Genomic DNA, 15,797 nt, shown 5'->3' on the forward strand with positions numbered 1-15,797 from the left:
CTTGCAACCTCCCCCACCATGGGCAGGGACACTAGACCAGGTTGCCCAAAACCCCATCTAATCTAGCCTTCAACACTTTCAGGGATGAAGCATTCACAAATTCTCTGGGCAAACTGCTCCAGTGACTCACCACCCTCACAGTATAGAATCATAGAATATCCTGAGTTGAAAGGCAACCACAAGGATTATCCAGTTCAGCTACTGCCCCTGCACAAGACAACCTCAAGAATCACACCATATGCCTGAGAGCATTGTCTAAACACTTCTTGAACTCTGGCAGGCTTGGTGCTGTGACCCTTTCCCTGTAAAGAATTTCTTCCTAATATCTAATCTAAACCTACACTCTTTCAGTGTAAAATCATTAACCCTTGTTCTACCACTACATTCTCCCGTAAAATATTCCTCTCCAGCTCTCCTGTAGGCCCCTTTAGATACTGGAAGCTGCTGTAAGCTCTCCCCAGAGTTTTCTCTTCTTCAGGCTGAGCAACCTCAGCTCTCTTAACCTGTCTTTGTAGGAGAGATGCTCCAGCCCTCCTCTGGACCTCCTCTGGACTTGCTCCAACAGGCCTATGTCCCTCTCATGCTGGAGGTCCCAGAGCAGGATGCAGCACTCCAGGTATGTTGGAACTCAGTACATCCCTGCAGATGTCCAGAGTTGCCGAGGACCCCACCAGGGGGCTCGGAGACCCTGGCATGCAGCCCAAAACACCTGGGGATTTGATTGTGACCCCTGGAGCAAGTTACCAGCTTTGTATGAGGACCTGAAAGTCACAGAACTTTGAATAGTATAATAATAAAATTATCACAGGGTGAAAATGTAGATTTTAGGATTTTTGGTATGGAGGTTATGGGGACAAGATGGAGGAACTTGGGCGTGTCTAGCCTTTCTTCTTCTTCTTCTTCTTCTTGATTTTCTGCAGTGATGTTGGCACTTTGGGATTGGTTTAGAGTAGAAGTACACTGTCTAACATAGGTGATAGGTATTGGGAATTAAGTGTAAATATGTTATACGTAGTTTGTAGTATAAAAGGACAACACCGCCTCGGGGGCGGTCAGAGTGCCTGTGGCCGCCTTGCTGAGCAGACCTCCACTGGGCAGAACGAAAATTTTATAGATAAGAATTAATAAACAACCTCAAGACCGAAAAGTGAAGAATCCAGACTCGTTCTTCAGCTGCACAGGCCGAAACAGAGACATCCCACACATCTCGGGGCAGAAATTAACAACAGCAACCTGAGACAGGTAGGGTCTCACTAAAGTGGAGTAGAGGCACAGAATCCCCTCCCTTCCCCTGCTGCCCACGCTGCTTCAAATGCAGCCCAGGACAAGTTGGCTTTCTGAGCTGCAAGAGCACATTGAAGATCATGTTCAGCTTTTTGTCCACCAAAATCCCCAAGCTTTTCTCCTCTGTGCTGCTCTCAATCTATTCTCTAGTCAGCCTGTATTTGTGGTTGGGATTGCTCCAACCCAACTGCAGGATCTTACACTTAGCCTTGTTGAACATCTCAAGCCTGCCCAGGTCTCTCTGGATGGCATCCCTGCCCTGCAGCATGTTGGCCACACCACACAGCTTGTTGTCATCTGTGAACTTGCTGAGAATGCACCCGATCCCCCTGTCCCTGTCACTGACAAAGGCATTGAACAGCTCTGGTCCCAGCTGAGACCACCTAACACCACTTGTCACTGGTCTCCACTTGGACACTGAACAGATGACCACAGCTCTTTTAGTGCCACCACACAGCCAATTCCTTGTCCACTGAGTTGTCCATCTGCCAAATCCACATCTCTCCAGTTTAGAGACAATTATGTTTTGTGGGACAGCGTCAAATGCTTTGCACAAGTCTGAGTAGACTATGTCAGTTGCTCTTCCCTTAGCCACCAACACTGTAACGCTCTCACAGAAGGCCACCAAATTTGTCAGGCATAATTTGCCCTTACTGAAGCCACGTTGACTGTGACCAATTACCTTATTATTTTCTATGTCCCTTAGCATAGTTTCCAGGAGGATCTGCTTCATGAACTTGCCAGGCACCAAGGTGGCACTGAGAGCTTGTAGTTACCTGTGTCTTTCTTATTTCCATTTTTAAAAAATGCTTCCCCATTCTCAGTCAGTGGGTGCTTCACCAGACTGCCATGACTTCTCAAATATGATGGATAGAGGCTTAGCCACTTCTTCTGCCATGTCCCTTTGCACCCACAGATGTATCTCATCAGGTCCCACAGATTTGTGCAAATTCAGGTTTCTGGGATGTTCTCAAACCATTTCTCCTACAGCAAGTAGTTCCTCATTCTCCCAATCCCTGCCTTTGGCTTTTGCAAGTTGGCTGGTGTGGCTGGAGCACTTGGCAGTGAAGACTGAGGCAAAAAAATCATTGAGTACCTCAACCTTCTTTATGTCCTGGGTAATCAAGTCTCCCATTCTCCCTTTTATTACTGATGTACCTATACAAGCTCTTCTTGTTGCCCTTGACACCCTGGTCAGCTTTAATTCTGTCAGGGTGGGCAATTCCTAATCTGATCCCTGGCTACAATTTATCTGTATTCCTCCCAGGCTGCTTGGCCTTGCTGCCACCCTCTGTAGCCTCCCTACAGGAGGGTTTGAGTTTGTCCAGGGGCTCCTTGTTCATTCACATGGGCCTCCTGGCATTTTTGCCAGTCTTCCTCTTCGTTGGGATGCATTGCTGTGGAGCTTGCAGGCAGTCATCCTTTAATACTAGTCATCTTTCTGGCCCTCTTCCCTTCAGGCCTCTACAAAGCAGATTCCTGAAGAGGCCAAAGTCTGTTGTGGCCAACATGTAGGACTCAGTATTTGGCCTTGTCATACTTCGGCCCCTCAACCTAGAGCCTTCCTACCAGCAGATCCCACGTCCCACTCTCTCCGTGGGGTGGACTGATCCAATTTCAAAGTGTTTTATACCTGACTTGAATTGAATTTCATCTGGATCATGTCAAATCCTGTCTTTGCCAGGTCTTTAAAGTCATCTGATGGGTTTACTTTCTGGCATTCCTCTGGCTTTGTTTTCTTTAACATTTTCCACAATATTTCTAAGACAGTGTATTGTGATTTCTAACCCACAGTATGGAAGCAGTGAATAGTATAAAAGCCAGGACCATTTTCCTGCGGTTCCTTTTTGTATATTTCTTTCTAGTCTGACTGTAAGCCAGGAATAGCTCTTGTAAAGGTGCTTTATTTGCTCTAATTTTACATCCATCTTTCATCTAGATGGTATTTCCCTTTCTGACAAGAAGTCTGAATGGGATAACACAAAGTCCTTTATGGAGGTCAAAATTTTCACATCTGCTGCTTACCCTTTATCTGCCAGATCTTTGAGAGAGAAAATTTAAATGGTTTGGTATAAAATAGTTCTTAAGAAATTGCATTATTCCCTTCTCAGTCCTCATACTAGCCCCTTGGTGCCTCTGAACTAATCCTTTGTGTAGCTCAATTTTCTAGACACTGAATTATGGATCTATAACTTGACTTCAAGCCTTTTAAACAGGATGCTGTGCTCATTCTGTGCCATTTCCTTGTTTCCACTCCAGAAGGTCTTGGAGAGCATGGCTTGGGAACTGGAGACAGCTCCTCCTCTGATAATGAGTGTTGCTGTAGCTCATACACATTTCAACTGGCTGAAAATTCAGGAACCTCTTCTTTCACAATCTTGCCTCATTTCCCGACTCCTTTCTCTTCATCATTAAGGCTGAATGCTGGGGCAGGAGTTTGGCTGTAGGTGCCTAAGAGAGAGACTGCAGTCATCATTTTATCTTGGTGGTTTATGGAGGGTAATGGATCTCTTCAGTGAGATAGTCACCTCTAGATGCAGCTTTTATGTGGAAGCTAAATGCACAAAAGGCAGCAGAGCCATCAGTTTCTTCCATGTGCTTTCCTCAAATGAATAAGAGTGACGTTCTCACCCACCTCTTGGTCCTTCCTCTTCACTTTCCCAGTGTTGCTTCTCATGTCCATCACACAAGCTGTCTCCTCACTGGAAGCCAACACAGAGCTAACTGGTTCAGTCTAAGGCCACCTGCAAATGTATGAGCTTTGCTAATTCTGAGATCTTTCCTCTGCTCTGTTTTCCCCCTCTCCCTCTCTTTTATAAAAAGCTGGTTGCAAGTAATTACTACTGTAGCACTGGGATCTTAGGAAAAAAAAATCTCCCCTAAGAGGAGAGGCAGCCCTGGGACAGCTCCTCAGAGCAGAGCTGGCCTGTCACCTTTGGGGGTTTGGTAGTGTTGGTTAGACAAAACCACCTGGATTGCTCCAGCATTGGGAACAGTCTTGCTCCCAGAGGCACGCTGGACCAGAAACTGGGGAGGGCTCTTCCACACGGTGCTGCCATGGGTCTGCAAAAGAAAATATTCAATCCATACCAAAGCTGGGTTATTCTCTTACATCAGGAGCACATCTGCACTGCACTTGGACACTGCAGCCCTCTCTTTTTGCAAGGCAGTCCCATGTTACTCATAGGTATGATGGCAACGCAGCACATGCAGGAGAGCTGACCTTGCATTCCTCCCTCAGGCCTGTCACTGCATTTGGAATAGCCTTACTGAAATGTCTGAACTTGCAACCTTGTTGCTGAGCTTCCTGAGCACCACAATTTGGGATTTAGTAGTAGGGCTGGGAATGCTTCCAACTTTTCCCATGGCCCGGACTGCCTGGATGCCCTGGGAGCTGGTGCCTGTTCCATTGCTCTATTGTCTTTGCTACTGCAGCCGTAATTAGGATAAGGTATAATTACAAAGTTTGCTCTGGGGCATATGCAAGGCCACTGAGCTGCATTGAAAAGTGTCCTCTGTGTTTTCTGCTCCTTTTATTTCTGTGACAAATGCAGACTCTTTGGTTTAAAGGGGGAAGCCAGTGGCAATGTAGGTATAAGCTTGCACTAAGTTCTTCTTCATCCTACAGACCCTTCATCTGTCCTCTCCAAAGTAGCCTGTGGGTACTCAAGATGTGAAATATGGCAATTGTGAATGCAAACAGATTATTGTAGTTTAGCTGCTTGGTGGAGAAATAATGGCCAAAAAATCTGGAGATATGTCCTGGAGGTCAGCAAGAGACAAAAGAAAAGGTAGTCCCATCTTTTGGAGACACCCAGGATTATCCAGGCAGCACCAGTGCTACCTGGCACAGAGGACTCACTGGGCATGTTTTTCGAGGGTGGGCAGAAGGTATCATGCAAGGATGGCTCAGCGTGGCTCTTCTAGCTTTTAGTGCCTGCCTTTGGAGGATGGAGTAATGGGCTTGCTCCCAAGGCACACCCCAAGTCAGACAGCAAAGAAGACCCATTTTTTTCCAAGTTCACTGCAGACCTTGGAAAATATGGCAGTTTACAGCTTGGTCCCTGAATAAACTTGTGCATGTGTTTGCTAACTACCACCAGTACTCTTCCCTCAGCCCTCTGATTCACCCAGACCTACCTTGTTTTCACATACCAGCAATGCCTCCGGAACTGGGCAGTTATCAGAAGACAATGAATCACCTAAAACATCTGCTAACTCATTCTGTAGGAGCTCATCTTACTCATAGCACAAATTCCAACTCTCAGCTGCTCTGAAAATTTTTTACCCACAATATATGCAGCCACTCCCGGTCACATTTTTGCCATCTCAGCGAGGGACACAGGCCCACATAGCTAGAAGACAAGGTCAGCAGCTGCACATCTCACAGAGAGACCAAGGATTTCCTTTCCACTCAGGAAGAGACTGGTACTCATCCCTGATGCTTGTCTTTAGAATTTATTTTTTTCAATGGTAGAGGTTCCTTTTGGTTCTGAGTTTTTTTGCTATAACACCAGACAGAGAATTCCACTTGATGGCTGGTGCCTCTAGTGCAATAATGTGCCAGCAGGCTTGTCTTAGCAGGGCTGACCTTTCAGAGAGATGTTCAACTTGATGTCAGATACAGCTGCAAAGCCAAACAGGATCCAGTTCTGACGCTGCTTTTTCTTCTACCTTGGCTGGATTGGCTCCTAGACTGCTCCATAAATCATTGTCCAGTGATAAAATACCAAGGGGGGCTGGGTTTGTCTGATGCTACTCTTGAGAACTCAGATTTTATCTCAGTAAACACAGCCCCTGGGACTTGATGATCTTAAAGGTCTTTTTCAACCTAAACAATTCTATAATTCTATGGGCTTTATGCACCTTGGGTATTCTTAGGTAGGAATGTTATTGTGGGCCCTAGATGAGGTACAACAGTACTATCAAATGGTTCTGTTCCAAGAAATAGGAAGATTTCATCTTGGTTTGTAGCATAACCACTTAGGAATCCTGTCTGTGTTTCAGGGGGAAGATCTGTTCAGTATTGCTGTACCTTCTTGTACCTCTATGTTCCCTTGGACTGTATCCTTAGCAATCACACCCTCTGTGCCAGGAAGCCTGTAAGGCATTACAGACCTCAGGTCTCAAGTGGCTTTTTTGCAGGTGGGCAACATTTCAACCAGTTCACTCTGTCACCTCATGTGGGTATTGTCCCTCCCCTTTGTGGCTGTCAACTGGCTTAGTCCTGTGGCATAAGTGTGTCCTCCTGTGAGGGGTTATTGCTTCACTCCATCACAGAATGGGTGGAGGTGGAAGGGACATCTGGAGGTCACCTAGTCCAATTGCCCTTGTCAAGCACAGGCACCTAGAGTAGGCTGTCCAGGGCAATGTCCAGTCAGCTTTGGAATACCTTCAAGGATGGAAATTCCACAGCCTCTCTCTGGACAACTGTGCCAGTGCTCAATCATCCTTATAACAAAGCTGCCTTCCAGATTGTCAGCCTCCATCTTGTATGAGAATTTAGATGGAGTCTGTGCAACTTCTCTGGGCAATCAGTGCTGGTGATTAGTCATTCTCACAATAAAAAAGTATTTCCTGGTGTTCAGACAGAACCTCCTTAGTTGTGCCCACTGTCTCCAGTCCTGTCACCAGGCACCACGGAAAGGAGCCTGGTTTCACCTTCTTTGTCCCCTCCCTTCAGGTATTTACATAGATGAATAAGATCCCAACTGAGTCTCCCCTTCTCCAGTCTGAACAACTCAATTTCTTGCAGTCTTTCCTCACAGGGAAAATGTTCCAGTCCCTTCATCATCTTCATGCCATGTCTCTCTTGTAATGTGGAGACCAGAGCAGAAACAATACACCCAGAGTGGCCTCACCAGTGCTGAGCAGAGGCAAGGATTACCTCCCTCCAGCTGCTGGCAGCATTCTTCCCAGTGCAGTCCAGGACACTGTTAGCCTTTGCTGTGAGGGTGCACTGCTGGCTCAGGGTCAACTTGGTGTCCACCAGGTCCCTGAGGCCCTTTCTGACAAGCTGCCATCCAAATGGGTGGTCCACGGGGTGTACTGATGCCTGGCATTGTTTCCTTCCAGATGCATTTACTTTCCACTTCTCTTTGTTGAACTTCATGAAGTCATTGAAGCTCATTTGCTGTCAACCCATTTCCCCAGCCTGTCCCTCTGAACGGCAGCCACTCCTCCCTGTTTCCTGTCACCAGTAAACTTGCAGGGGACACAGTCTGCCCCATCATCCGTATCATCAATGAGGATATTGGACAGGATCAGACCCAGTCTTGACACTGAATAACATCCAACAAGACTTCCTACCCTCAGGTGACACCTTCTGGGTAAGGCCATTCACCCTGTTTTCAATCCACCTCACCATCTGGAGTTAGGAAGGCTAAAGTCCAACTGGAATTGAATTTGGACACAGATACTCAAACAATGTTCCCATATTCCTCCCAGGCTCCCTGTCCTCATCTGCCCATTCTGCCCTTCCTGAAAGCCTGTATCCCTCTGCTGCCACACTCTAGTCATGGGATTATCCTCCCACAGAACTGCAGCCCTGCAGCAGCACACACATCTCAGATTCCCCATCCTGCACGCATGAGTGTACAGGTGTGTTAGAGAGTTCCTGGAGAGGCTGTGGGGGATTTCTCCACAGTGGTGCCACAGCTCCTTGCTGAAGCCTGGTGGGTGATTTTGCGATCCCCTCCTGTCACACCACCCTTTGTTGAGCCACGCCATGTGCCACTCCCTCCTAGGGCTGCTGACTGCTTTCTCTCCCTGTCGCTCCTGGTTCAGACGGTGGCTTTGAGCACACAGACGCGCTGACGTTTCCTTGCAGCCGTGCCCATGCTCCTGGGTGTGTCAGCCGACACTCAGTGTGTCCATTAGCTAATTGAGCTAATTGAGTTTCGCTGTTTGCTTAAACTGCACCGAAAACAGTTTGCATTCCATTGTCTCCATTCTCCTGTGAAGTACGACTGACTGCAAACTTTTAGGAGCAGCAGACTTCCAGAAAGCAGACAGATCTCTGTCTTGCACCTTCCTGCAGCCATAAGAGCACAAACTGGGCATAAGAAGATTCATCCTCAGCCCAGGCACTTTCTTGATGTGTTTCTAGGGTTGGTCCAGTCTTGCTGAAGGCTAAGTGGTTGATGACTGCATTAATCTCACCTGCTGCAGGTGAGATGGTGCCTCTGTTCCCTCTCAGAGCAAACTCTGGTCAAAGGTTGATACGATTGATACACATGCCTTAGTCACTTCCCAGCTGACTTGGAGAGCTCCATTTTGAAAATGTCCTAGGAGACATGTCTGACAAATCTCTGGCAAATGAAGTTTAGCTCTGAAATCCACTGATTTTCCTCTAAAAAAGTCCCCTTTGGGGATTTCCCAGGCTAGGTGCAGCCTAGGGTGGGATATTCTCTGCACTTGTTCCCTGGCAGCCTGGCCAAGTGCTCCAGCTGCTCCTCTCTCAGTAACCACAAACACTCAGGATGTGTCAGCACAGATGCAGCCCTGGGTGACATGTACTAGTGGGGCTCGTTTGTCATGTAAATGGGAATGGATGGTCTGGCAAGGAGCTGTGGGAGTTCTTCAGTGCCAGATCCCCCCCCCCTACCCTGGACAAAGTGGTTTTGGTTGATGTTCTGCTTGTGGTTTGGAGGCAGGGACAATTCAAGATCACCAGGAGCTGCCAGCTGGACACCAGCTGGCAGGACACCTGGAGATGGGGAGCTCAGCCTCTTGCTTTGGCCTTGGTGTCTCCAGGCTGAGTATGACAGTCTCCAGGGCCAGAGCATTTCCTTACAGGACAGCAGTACTTTGCTGTTTGCAGGTCTGGAGAAGCCCAGGAACCCAAGGAACACTGAACAGCAGGGAAGCTGAGAAATGTTTGCTGGCTCATGGAAGTTTCCAAAGCCTCTTCTGGGAATTACCCTCCTCTGCTGTTGCCTCGTGTTCACTCACCTCCTATTCCCACTTTCTGGCACACTGTTTTTGTTTTCCTTTTGTTTCCTGGCTGTAGAGAAGTCCTTGGGTATTATCAGCATCTCTCTCTGTTTGGACTCATCCAACTGTTTTGCCTTATTTGCATACTTTTCCTATCGTCACGATTACCCAGGGGCATGGAGAAATCTCCCCTGCTTTCCAATCCTTGGGGTCACAGCTGGGGGCAGACCATTGGCCCCAGGGCTATTAGCATGCAAGAAAACCAATGGTCAGGGAAATGTCTCCTGGGGCAGTCTGTGGAGATGGGGACATGGTCATAGTACCCGGTGGGTGTCCTATAGGTACACACAGCTCTGGTCCTCCCAGGCCTTCCCACATGGTCCAGCTGGGCCAACCCCCAGCAGGGAGGGATGATGAGAGCCTGCACGTTCTTCTGCTGGTGCTCATCCTTTGAGGGAACTGTGTTAGAAGGCTTCCTGCCTTCTCTGAGTCATGTCAAAATCAGTCCCAAATATTCTCTTTGAAGCTCTTCACACAGCGCTGAAGCAATCTTGCCTTCAAAGCAGTTGCTGGAAACAGGCAGGCTGCTTAAAAGGCATTTGAACACTCTCACGTCATGTTCAGGCTGTATTAAAATTTTACCGTGCTGTTTCGCACCTCACATGAATCACAGTCGCTCCTGAAAAGCATCGGGGGCTAGAGGGGGAGGGTGGGATGTGTGCAAGGAAGGGGTTTTTGAAAGGGATTATTAATGCACAGAGATGTTTTGGTGTCTGAGAAAGGCCCTGAATGGCAGCTCTGTGCTTTCTTTCTCTGTGCTCATTATCAGTGAAGGGTGTAGCTGCTGAAGAGCTGAACAGAGCGAGGGGAGGACATGGCTGCTGCTCAGGCGGGGATGAGCAGGGAAGAGGACGTGGGAACAGAGGGAGGTGGGTGCTGGCTGTCTCCCTGAGAGGCAGTTTCAGGTTACGAGTTCAATGCCTGCCTCCCTTTGGGAGGCTGCAATACGGCAAGTCGGCAAGTCGTTTCTTGATGTGCAAACAATTAAAAAGAGGGTGTGTGAGTGTGGAAGATGGAGAAAGCAAACACCTCCTCTGGGATCTGGCTGTCTCTGCAGCTGCTCACCTAAGGCACCTCTTGCGGAGGGAGTTTCACACAAGAAAAATAGCTGGGGGCATCAGGTTACTTTCAGGATAGAGTTTGAAAGACTAAGAGGTCTGCCTTGAACCTCAGGGTATAAAGGGTATTCCTCACTCTTTTACACAGGCATAGAGTGGGTCTCTTGGGTCGTATCAGGGTTTACAGATGTCCTTTTGGTGTTCCCCAGGGTTGCCCTGTAATAGTGGAGAGAGGGCTGTGTGGGGAGGCAAGGGGTCAGGGTGCCTTTATTCCCCTCCCAGCAGCATCCCTGGGCACAGGGAGCACATTTCCTGCAGTGATGGCCTGCCCCAGGATGCAATCAGGCTTAGTTTTCTTCAGGTTTGACACGGTCTCCCGAGTTCTGCAGATGTCTGCTGGGTCCTTCAGCCTTGTTTTCTGGAGAAGGTGTGTTCCAGTCCCCAAGGCAAGGAAGTGCATATCTTTGCCTCTTCCTCTTGCCTGAAAATTCCCTGACTCCCTGCACCATCCCAGCCTCGTTGCAAATAGGCTGCCCAAAGGCACTTGCCCTCCTGCAGACTCACATAGCCAGGTCTCCTGGGCAGGTGGAGAGGCCAGGAGAGGAGTCAGACATTTGCTGGTGGGGTGGGAAGTGCCTCCTTCCAGCGCTCTGGAGGCTGGGGTACTGCAAGGAGTGAGCAGCTGGGCTAGTGTGTGTTTCCATGCCAGCCCTCTGGAGATGTGGACACACAGGGCTGACAGCACTTGCTGCCTCTGTGTGTCAGGTGCTGGCACAGGGTCTGCCTTGACAGGGCAGATCCATCACATGGCAGATGAATCAAGGATGGACGAAACCTTGGTCCAGCTCCTGACAGGGGAGGATGCTTTTCTATTTCTGCTCACTACCTATTCACTCCAGATCTAGGAAGCAGAGGGGGAAGCGTCTGTTTTATTTTTTTCAAAGCTAAATTTCCATTCTTCTTTGCCTGTCTTAGTGAGCCAAGCATCAAACCAAGGGCTCTATATATCCCCTGGGAATAAAATGCCCCTCAAAATAAGTACTATTTCTTTCTGCTGAAGCTGAAATGTGCTGTCTGCCTTATCTAAAAATGGAGGCGGGGGAGCAGAAAGAAGATGCACACAGTCTGCTGCAACTCCCTCTGTCCTGCTTGATTTGCCACTGCCCCTCATCATACTGACGCCTGTCACTCTGCTGACAGCATGAGAGACAAACACCAGTTTGCCTTGGCCAGAAAACTTGCCTTGCAAAGAAAAAAAGCCGGCTCAGGGCTTTTCACTTGGAGAGAAAGAGAGTGAGAAGAATAGACTTGAAAGCAAATTCCCATGGTTTTTTTTTTTTGCTTAGGGTGAGAGCTTTTCCCACGCTCCATTGGAAAGAGTGCAAGGAGCAAATGTTTCCCAGTGCCTGCAAACACCAAACACTGTTGAGGAGTAAGGAAAAAAGCCAGTCTCATTGGAGAGAGGTAGAAATCAGCGGTGTGCACTCCTGCAGTGCCTCGTGCCTGTGTGTCTGCTCATGCCAATGGCTATTCCAGACCTAGCTATGTTTTCTGGCTGTGATGGGAGTGTCAGACCCTGTAGTACTCTGACATGAGGGCAGGTGGTGTTTGCTGTCTCCCACAAAGCTGCTCCACGGTGCCAGAGGCTGCTGCTTCTTCTGTGAGAGTCCCAGATACTGAACTGAGAAGAGGCCGATGGGTTTATTTCCCAAGTTGACACCTGGGGAGCTGTTAGACATTTTTTTGTGTTTGCCTGGCACTGGTCAAGGACTATTACCTTAGTCTGTGAAACATTTGCTACTCTCTCCAAGGAAGGCTGGGAAAGCAAGCCTGGTTCACTCCATCTCCCAGGTCAGTTGCTTTGCCTGGCTCAAGCCCTGTCCCTCATCACCCTTCTTTGGTCTGATTCCTGACTCCTGTCTTCAGAGTCAAGAATTGACTGAAAACTGATCTGAAAAATCATTTAACATCTTGCCCTTTGCCAGTCATCAGCAAAGTCTTCAGGAGCAACCTTTCCCAGAGCACCAAGTGCTTTGGGGCCTCCCCCCATCCTTTTCAAGTCCATGTGCTTTCCACAGAAAGTGAGTGTTTAGCAGCCAGTCTCCAGCAGGGCTGTGCAAAACCCATCCATGCCTGGGAGAGCGTGCCCATGCAACTCGCACCCTGGGAACCGGTTCACCAGCTCTGCAAGCAGAGGCCTGTCTGGTGAGGGAGTCCGTGTCTCAGCTCTTGAGGAGCCATGTGTCTTTAAAACACCCCGAGGATGACAGATTTGAGGGCAGCTTTTGGAAATGAGGAACCAGCTGAGGCTGGGGATGCTCAGCAGGCATCCATGAGGATTTGGTTCAGCTTTTCAAGGGGACTCATGCCAGGGGAAGTCTGCAAGCTGGTGCTCACTAAGCTGTTTAGAGGTGTGGGCCCTGCCTCATCCCAAGGTGCTTAGGGGTGCTTGGAAGTCTGTCCTGATAACTGCCCCAGCAGCCTAGTGAGCCTGCTGCTTCTCCCAGCAGCCCAAGTAAAGAGCATTTCTGACAACAAAAGCCCTGCCCAGGGGTCCCAGTTTTAAACACAGCGCTGGCATCCGATTGCTGGTGCATCTCGGCATCTTCTCATCAACGAGAAACGTCTCCTTTGCCCCCCTCCTCTTGTCTTTGGTCTTGCTCACAGAAAGCCGTGACTGTATCCTGCAAGCGCCCCTATCTGCTCCTGCAATCTCCCTTTGTTTGGCTGCCAGCTCTCTGCACCTGCGTGCATGCCTGCTCTCCCTCCCCGCTGCGGTTAGTCCTTCCCTCTCCCAGCCCATGGGCAGGAAAGCGGGTTTTAGCCGGGTCCAAGGGCTAAGGGGGTGTTTGGCAATGGCAAGCATTCCCACTCCAACGGCAGCTCAGCCGTAAGTGGGATGGCACACACAGGCAGCTTGGTTATTTGTGAATGAAGCACGAGCTGCTCTGTGATTAACCCTCTGGAGGGATCCTGCCCAGATCTGTCCCGATGGGAGCTGGAATCTCCATGTTTCCTTTGCTAATTGAGCCTGAATTGTATTAGCTAATCCCATCCCCAAATCCCCCAGCTGTCCAAAGCTTACTAAGAGCAACCACACACGCCGACTGGGAGTTTGTGCTTGTCTCCCATTGGGACAGGGATTACCGTGACAAAGTGTGTGTAGTTTTGGAGTTTCAGAGTGGGGTTTTTCTGCCTTTTTTTTTTGGGGGGGTGGGGGATGGTGGGGGGCGGCTGGGGGAGGAGGGAGATTTTTTGCTTGGCAATCTGTAGCCAGCTGCCATAATCACTATCTCCCAATCCACAGAGAATATGCATCATAAGAAAGAAGACGTTGTCATCAAGTGATGACAGGTGATGTAGGACCAGAGTAAATGGAAGTCAGATGCTGTGTGCTCCCATGGTCCGCTCTCTGTCATGGTGCCCACCCCCAGGTTTGTTCCTTTTCTTGCAAGGATTGCTGGGACAGGATAATTTGGAGGCAATGACCTGACCTGCCCTTTTCCAAGAGTGTGCTCCAGATTACCACCAGACTCTATCTACATCAGCATCACCAAGACCCTTTGAGTTATGGCAAGAAGCAGATGAGGCCCCTGGCCAGCATGGGCTCCAAGTATTCACCAGCTACACAGGGAAAGGAAACAAGCTGAACAGACCCACTTGAGGGCATTCCCTGTCCAGGAGGAACTGCTACAGACAGACCACCAGCCCAGAGAAGCCTCTAGAGACCTTGCTTGAATGGAAGGAGGAGGTGCTCTGCTACAGTTTCATCTCTTAAAGAGAAGCAGGGACTGAGTCATTAAAATCTTATCTATGTCATTCTCATTTGCTTGAACTTTTGTAGCTTCTTCTCCCACCCAAACTACCTCAAGAGAGAGCGGGGACTGGAGCAACTGTGGGAGTCCCTGGCCACAGCATACAAAGCCCACTTGTTACCAGCACTGTCATATGCCTCTCTGCTCCCTCCCCCTTCCCAGCTCCACCACAACCGCTGCATCCCAACAGCACAAGCCGGGCATCCATCAAAAGGGCTATTATCCCATGATTTCTTAACAGCCACTGTAGCTCTTGGGTATGGAGAACCAAGCTCCTCCTTTGACACAGTGCCCCGAGCTAAGGAATAGCAGTGCCTGTCACTGGCTGGCATTCTGATCTGCAGATTGTCATGGAAGCCAGGGTGGGATGGGGAGCTGCTGCCTGCACATGGGGTTGGGTAAGCAATTTAGGCCTTCCCTCCAGCCCTACAAGCTAGACAGGTCCTACAGAGTTCATGCTTTTGGCCTCCAGATGTTAGCAGTGAGGGTAACTCCCATGGAGGGCGGCTAAGAGACCACATCCTTCATTCTTTATGGCTGGTGCTTTTAATCTGCTCTTTCTGGACTGGGGGAGAAAAAGGGCACAGAAACAGTCACCAGCCTCTGGAGTAGGCAAAGGGTCTGTGGTGCATGGAGAGGCAGCTTCCAGAGATGTGCACATTGACTCAGGCAACTTCTGACTGGCACCGGGCACTAACATCCCCAGAGCCTGCTGGAGGGTGCCCCTTGGCCCTTTCGCCCCACAGGCAGTAGGTGCTGGCACTGGTTGCCCCTGCCTCCATCACAGGTGCCTTTTTCTTGCTGCATATGAACAGGCAAACTGGTGGCAGCACAGACAGCGCTACCTCTTCCACACACACAAGATCTACCAGCTGTGACACCATGGGCAAGGCTGGAGTCCTGGCAGGGATGGGCAGACACCCCAGCACATCAGGGACCATGGCCAGGAGGAGATCTGTGCACCACAAGTGGAAATTCAGATTTGCTCAACCACACAGCAGAGACCATAACTGATAAAAGGTATCACCATTTTCCAGTTGCTGGGTATTTTTAAGTCTCTTGGAGTAAAAAGCACTACTGGCACCAGCAATCTTGGTAACTGGGCAACTTTGCTGGTCATGAGTGATACTGAACCCATGTCCAGAGGGCTTTGCTTCTTTTGTCTCCCCACAGAGACACTCATTGTGGGTTTGTGCTCTTTGCCTGCCTGCTCCCAAGGGGTTACTCTTACAGATGACTCTTTGAAAGCAAGACTCAGTGATGGCCTGTCTCCCTTCTGCCAGTGAGGGATGGCACTTGAAGCTCCAGTCATCCTAAAGTTTCCCTTTGTGCTGTCAGGGCTGCTCTGAGCCATGTGCCTCGTTGTGTGACAGTGTTCTGGAAAACAATACATTGGGAGACATATGGCTGGCTAGGATATGTAGTCATGTCTTAGCAGGCATTGTGTACTGCTTTCCACTTGAAAGGGCTTCTTTTCTGCCAGTTCTCTTGGACATTGAGAAAATACCAAAAGTGGACAATGATGAATACTGTACTGAGGAAACCACGTGGCCTTACAGACACGTAAAATCCATCACACTTGGTCTCAGACCTTACGGAATAATTGTTTTATAAAAACTAGAGGTTGTTCAATTTTCTACTGGAA

This window comes from Molothrus aeneus, chromosome 4 (assembly GCF_037042795.1).
Source record: "Molothrus aeneus isolate 106 chromosome 4, BPBGC_Maene_1.0, whole genome shotgun sequence".
In the NCBI taxonomy this organism is placed as follows: Eukaryota; Metazoa; Chordata; class Aves; order Passeriformes; family Icteridae; genus Molothrus; species Molothrus aeneus.